The sequence below is a fragment of the Gekko japonicus genome, unplaced genomic scaffold, assembly GCF_001447785.1.
Source record: "Gekko japonicus isolate JY-2015 unplaced genomic scaffold, Gekko_japonicus_V1.1 scaffold9, whole genome shotgun sequence".
In the NCBI taxonomy this organism is placed as follows: Eukaryota; Metazoa; Chordata; class Lepidosauria; order Squamata; family Gekkonidae; genus Gekko; species Gekko japonicus.
The window spans coordinates 1,523,117-1,529,485 of NW_015168044.1; the positions used below are offsets into that span (position 1 = coordinate 1,523,117).

General features: G+C 47.8%; 1 long non-coding RNA gene across 1 annotated transcript; it reads right to left on the reverse strand.

The window, feature by feature from the left end:
* Positions 1 to 266: 266 nt before the first annotated feature.
* LOC107113003 lies at positions 267 to 2,833 on the reverse strand. Its single transcript, XR_001482604.1, has 3 exons — positions 2,768 to 2,833; positions 589 to 700; positions 267 to 289 (listed from the first exon to the last, which is right to left on the reverse strand). It is a non-coding gene; the product is annotated as an uncharacterized LOC107113003 (long non-coding RNA).
* Between the last annotated feature and the right edge of the window lie 3,536 nt (positions 2,834 to 6,369).

The following is a 6,369-nucleotide window of genomic DNA, read 5'->3' on the forward strand; positions in this document are numbered from 1 at the left end:
CTGTCACCCAGGGAGGGGAGGGGATCCCAAGCCAGGTACTAAAAAGTTAGGAACTGCTGCACTAGTTGGATTGCTAAGCAAATGAGCTACCTTTCTTCTTCATCTTCTTCTTCTTCCTCCTCCTCCTCCTCGTCTTTGGCCTCTTCATCTCTGCGCCACAAGAGGAATTGCCTCACTTTCACAATCAAGACGATGGAGGTAATGAGGATAGGCAGGAACAGGAATAAGCACACCAGCAGCCAGTTCCTTGTTGTGACACCAACAATGCGGGGCTTGATGGACGGTGAGGCTGGCAAAGCAAAAGATTCGATAGTACAGGGCTCTGCAACATGGTGCAGCCGGCAGCAATGACAATTCCCAGGACTCTTCCAGGCAGTGAGAGGGTTATGAAGCTGATTTACACATCTAGCATAGAGATGTTCACTCATTCTCCTCACCTCCTGCTTTCAAAGAGTTACGCATCCCTTCCCCCTTCCAGCCCGTCCAGCCTCTCTTCCAAAGCATCCCCAGATAACTACCATTCCCACTTCTCTTTTCCTGAGGGAGGAAACAGCAACAGAGGGTGTGAAACCTGGCAACATCACTCACCACCTCGGAACGTGCTGTCGATGCTTCCTCCCAAGCCTCCCGTTTCTCTGGTCTTGCAGTTAGGTGGGGCCCAGCCCCTATGGCAATGACAGTTCCCTTTGTTGTTGCATACCTGGATTTCATGGAAAGGGGAAGGAAAGAACCTGAACTTACAGCAGTCCGGTCTCTCCCGTCCTCCCTTCCTGCAGCAGCATTGGTGTAAGTAAACAACAACGGAGTGTGCTTTTGTTCCAAAAGGGTTTGCACAGCTGCCTGGTGGGCTGGAATGCATCAGTCACCACCAGGTCCAAATCCATCTGTGCAGGGTTGCTCCCACATGGCAATGGGGCTCCCATTTCTTGCTACATTTTGTTCTGGCACATGACGCATCTTCCTCACATTTCCCTTGACCCGGCTTCCCACTGTGGCCATTGCCCCACCACTATAAGAAGACTTCTTCAGGAATTTTCTTGCAATATCACCGCAGTGTTTTAATGTTATGATGATAAAACAATTACTGCGTGTTCTTTTTTAAAAGGCCAAAAACAGCCTTCCAGTTGGGTGGGGGCAAACAGTGATCTCAGGGATGGGGAGTCAAGGAAAGTGGGCGTCCATGTGAGTGAGACCTGCAGAAAAGGCACTCTATCCTGTCTGCACAGCCTGCAAACGGAGTGGCGCTTTTATTGCAGTCTTCGGCTCTTCTGTATTGACAGCTTGCTCTGGAGAATCTGAGGAGTCAAGCCTTAAGGGTTGACTTCGCAGTCACACGCATTCCTTCTGCACTGGTTTTTCCCCCTCCAGTTTATTTATTTGTGTATTCTGTATGCATTCTGCATCTACAAGCAAAGCCTGCATTTTCTGAGCTAACTCGCTGCTTTGTCTAAGAGAAAGGCAAACATCTTTCAAATCTTTTAACTGCATACTCTAGTAGAATTTATCACTTTGAGTTAACTGTTAAATCTGCTTATGCAAGACTTCATCCTTCTTTCTGTAACCCTTCCGCTGTTAAACAGTGTTGAAACAGTGTTGAAAAAATCAATAAAAAATAAATTAAAACAAACAAAAAATCTTTTAACTACAGACCCAACCCTCTGTGAGTCTGCAAAAAGAAAGGGAAGGGAAGGGAAATCCAGGCCCACGCATGCAAGACTGACACATTTGGGAGCAAGGAATCCACTAGTCCTTTATATTTACTGATTCCTTCTTATGCTCCCTCTGGCTTTTTAAAGGTTTGCCTGAACAGGAAGACACATCCTCTTTTGTCTTTGTAGAAAAAAGGAAAGAAAACAGAACGGGGAGGAAGAGTCAACCTAAAGAGAGAGCAGCGGAAATGGGGGAGGGCAGTGGGCAGCACTTAAATACCCACAGAAACAATTCTATTTAGAAAAGGATGAGCGATTCAAAAGCAGATGAGAACAAAGAATCGCAGCCAAAGGAGTTTTGGTAACTGCAGAGCAACTGTGTGCTGGAAGCGGTCTGAATGCAGATTCCTATAAAACAAATGCAGAAACTTTCTTTCTTCGGCAACAGTTCAAAATAACCAGAAACCTATTTTGTTCTTTATTAAATAAATTATTTTTTGGTTAAACTTATCCCAGCATCAGAATAATCCTTCCTCAGGGCCACATAGTCCTCTGAAGTGTCCAGACCCTAGGTCATTCTACCAAAAGAGAGAGATTTGGAATTTTTAATTCCTGGTGGCAGCAGAAATCTACCAAGTTTATGTACACAGAGAGTGTTTTAAAGGAGAAACAGTCTCCCCAATAAGCAGGACCTCACAGATGCGCTCAGAAACCGAGGCAAAATACGGGTGCAGAAAGGGCCTTTGCAAAAAGACCAGACCAAACTAGGTTTGGAAAAATCAAAACAAAGCAGGCGGAAGCATGGAAGCAGGACTAATAGAGGATGATGACATGTAGATCTCTGCAGCACTGAATCCAAGGGCTCCTGTGTGGAAGCAATCTAGTATACTTCTATCCCACCTGTTGTGTGAGGAGCTTATAAGAGCATACGCAGCTCTCCCTTTGTTTTATCCTCAAAACAACCCTGATCCTATGAGGTAAAGCTAGGCTGAGAGAGGGCGGCTGGCCTAGCATTAGCCTGAAAGCTGCAGGGCACAATGGCCACAGCCTCCTGGGCAGATTCCACGCCTCCCCTCCCCATGCAGTGCTGTTTGAATAGTCATTTTGCTTTTACTCACGCCATTCTTGTTACATTTTGTTGCGGCGTCACAACTAGGCTTGATTGTAGCATAATCCACGCATTTCTGATTCAAGCAAAACTAAAAACAAAGAAAAGGCAACTGGACCATTTCAGGGTAAGAGATGAGGCCACGGCGGGACCAACTCAGGGGCTGCCATGAGGACTTTTGTTAGCCCTGTTAACCCTCCCAGCCAGCCAGCTTTTCCTCAGCACTGCGGAAGGGGAAAAAAGCTGTTGAGGATGCTTTAACCCTGGCTTGGAAGTAGAGAAAGCCTTTCCCTCCAGCGACTGTTGGAGTACACTGCCGGAGAGAGCTCAGCATGAGGCTTGGAGGGGGAGGCAATCTACTCTGGGCTGGCTGCGGCCTCTTGAAGGACAGCCATTGCAACAGGAGGAGTATCTAAGGGCAGGGGGAGGGTTGATGACTCTAGGTTAGGAAATTCCTGGAGATGTGGAGAAGGGTGGGGTTTGGGGACGGGAGGGATCTCAACAAGACATACAACCACTGAGTCCACCCTCCAAAGCAGCCATTTTCTCCAGGGGAACTGATCTTGTAGTCTGGAGATTCGGAGCTCACCTGTAATTCTGGGAGATCTCCAGGCCCCACCTGGAGGTAGGCAACCCAAAGGTAGGATGAAGACTGGAAGGGTGGGGTTTGGGGAGGGGAAGGATCTCAACAAGGTATACAACCACTGAGTCCACCCTCCAAAGCAGCCATTTTCTCCAGGGGAACTGATCTTGTAGTCTGGAGATTCGGAGCTCACCTGTAATTCTGGGAGATCTCCAGGCCCCACCTGGAGGTAGGCAACCCTAAGGTAGGATGAAGACTTTTGTTCCCTCTAACCTCCCCCAAGCCCTGAGCAGTGCCATAAGAAGGGAGGAGGCATTGCGATTGGTCCAACCAGCCCGCCCGCCAGCCCTTCCTTCCTCCCTCCATTTATTTAGAATCCATTGAAAAGACTTTATTATATTTTCAAAGCTGTTTTTAAAGCCTGGTAAGCCCAATTTTCAGGGAGCAAACCAAGGCAGAAACATGCTTCATAAGAAATTACGAAGACCAGAAAGCAGGCCTCAAACATTGGCATATTGGGACAGTCTACAACTGCCTTGATCCACACAAACAGCAAAATGAGATGGTTGACTCCCAAGGTACTAGAATGGACTTTACTTTTTTCCCACCATAGAGAACAATGGATAGAGGCAACCTGTTTGGGGGCCTGTAGAATTGGACCCCCTGGTCCAATGTTCTTCAAACTTGGTTGGTATCTTGGGGAGAGGCTCTAGCAGCTACCCTGGGAGTTTGGAGTCTCTCCCTCAAGCCCCCTCCCCTCTAGCCCCCAGAATATACCCTAAGTTTTCGCCATTGACTTCAATGGCCCATAGGATAGTTGTTGTTGTTGTTCAGTCGCACAGTCGAGTCCGACTTTTTGCGACCCATGGACCAGATCACGCCAGGCCTTCCTGTCTTCCACCGTCCTCTGAAGTTTGCTCAATTTCATGTTCGTTGCATCGATGACACTGTCTAACCATCTCATCCTTTGCCATCCCCTTCTTCTTTGACCTTCAATCTTTCCCAGCATCAGGGTCTTCTCCAGGGAGTGCTCCCTTCTCATTTGGTGGCCAAATTATTTGAGCTTCAGTTTCATTATCTGGCCTTCCAGGATATAATGGGGCAGAATGGCCCGCAGAAAAGCCAATTCACATCAGAGAATCTGAATCGGCCTGCAGCAGCCCGAAAGGGGTCGGAACCAAATGCACACCCCTACTCTCTGGTGCCTGGTGTGAAAGCAAGAATGTTAACTGCCTCTAAAACGAGGGCACTTTTACCTATCTGCCTGAAATTTGGAGGGAGGATCCACTGGGCAAGGAATCTTTGACAATTTCAACCCATCTGGATGGAAAACAAATAAAACTACAGGCGGAAATGCACTTCCACTGTTAGCCATTCCACTGAATAAAGGATAGAAGCACAAGTCCAAAGAGTGGTAACAACTATAAAGAGAGTGAATAAAGAACAAGTCCAAAGAGTGGTAACAACTATAAAGAGAGTGAATAAAGAACATGCAAGAATTTGTGCATCTAGCTTCTGCTAACTGGCCCTCTTCAGTGGCAAGTAAATGAGATAGAAACGGGCAGAAGGACGCCTCGGGGTTACTGCAAACATGAGTGGCAGTACAGTTTCCAGGGGGACCAATGAATTCTGGCCGCTTCTCTAGCTTCAGCTGTTACCTTGTTTTGCCCACAGCCAGCACCATCATGAACCAAGAAGGGGTCCTTCACGTTTGTCCCCTTCTGGTAGTCTAATGTGACGCACCAGCGATTCTGCACTCTTGCGTAGATCACGGCTGCATTTTCTATCATGAAAGGCTTGTTGTATGGATATCCACAGACCAACTTGCCACACCTGAGATCCCTGCAAGCAAATGGAGCACAACAAAGCGGGTGGGGGGGGGGAGGAGAAAATTACAGGTGACATCACATGCCCCAAACCACAGTTTCCAAGCCTTGCAATTAGAAAAGTAGCATGGCACATGACTCTGGGTGGCCAATGTTTCTTTCGAAAGAATATCTCGGCTTGGGCTTTCTCTGCATGACAGCAGAAGGGAGGTGGGGGCTCAGTTGGGGTAGAAGGGAGTTCTGACAAGAGCACAGTTTGTTAAGGGAAGAGGGCAGGTGATCTATCTCAGGCTGGAGATTAGAGCAGGATGAAGAAGGAGAACATTGGAGCCCCCTGGACAAGAGGGAATCGCCAAAAGCTCCCCAAACCAGAGAGCCTGAAAACACGAAATAGTAACAATCACCATTCACCTTACAATCCTATCATGTCACTCTGGCCAGCCACCACACACCAAACTATCATGTTCTAGCTGCAGCTCGGAAGCTTGTTCCTCTTAAGAAATCCTGGACAGAAGCACCCATAAGTATACACCAGGATAATGTTGTGTCCAGTATTGGCCACCATGCGTAACACTTTAAGCCAGAATATACACGCATTGCTCTCCTGCTCACCAGACAACCTGATTCAAATGTTGAGCATGGGTCCATGTCTGTGAAACTGCTCCATTACAGTAGCAGCTGCTCATTAGTTAGTTGCTTGCAATGGTCTTCAGCTGTGCTGCTAAAAGTGAGGCCCCAGTGAAGCAGCAGGGCAGAGTCCCTGCTAGATGTCTGCTTTTTCTGCTACATTCTGGGCTAGTTCTTCTCTCACACACCAAGTCCTATCTTCTGCAGCAGACTTCCCCTCTAGAATCTGACGCACCATCAAAGAAGGTTGCACCAGCATACGGGTTGGATCTTGTGAAAAAATCTCTATGGGGTGTGTGTGTGTGTTTGTGTACATGCACATGTGTGCAATTCTGGTCAGTTCTCCCTTCATGTAGCAGCCATCCAACCCTCTCTCCCCATTTTGTGGGTCCCCCAAAACATTTCAGGGAGCATTTCAGACTGTGGCAGGAAAGGGGGAGCAGGCCTGTTGGTGGGAACAGGGGTCAGATCAGATTCGCAAAGCCTCAAAACAGATCAGTTTGGCAGTGGAAGAGAATCCCAAGCTTAATGAACCGGGGGTGAGAGTGGGAGACAGGAAACTAAGGCCTGACAATC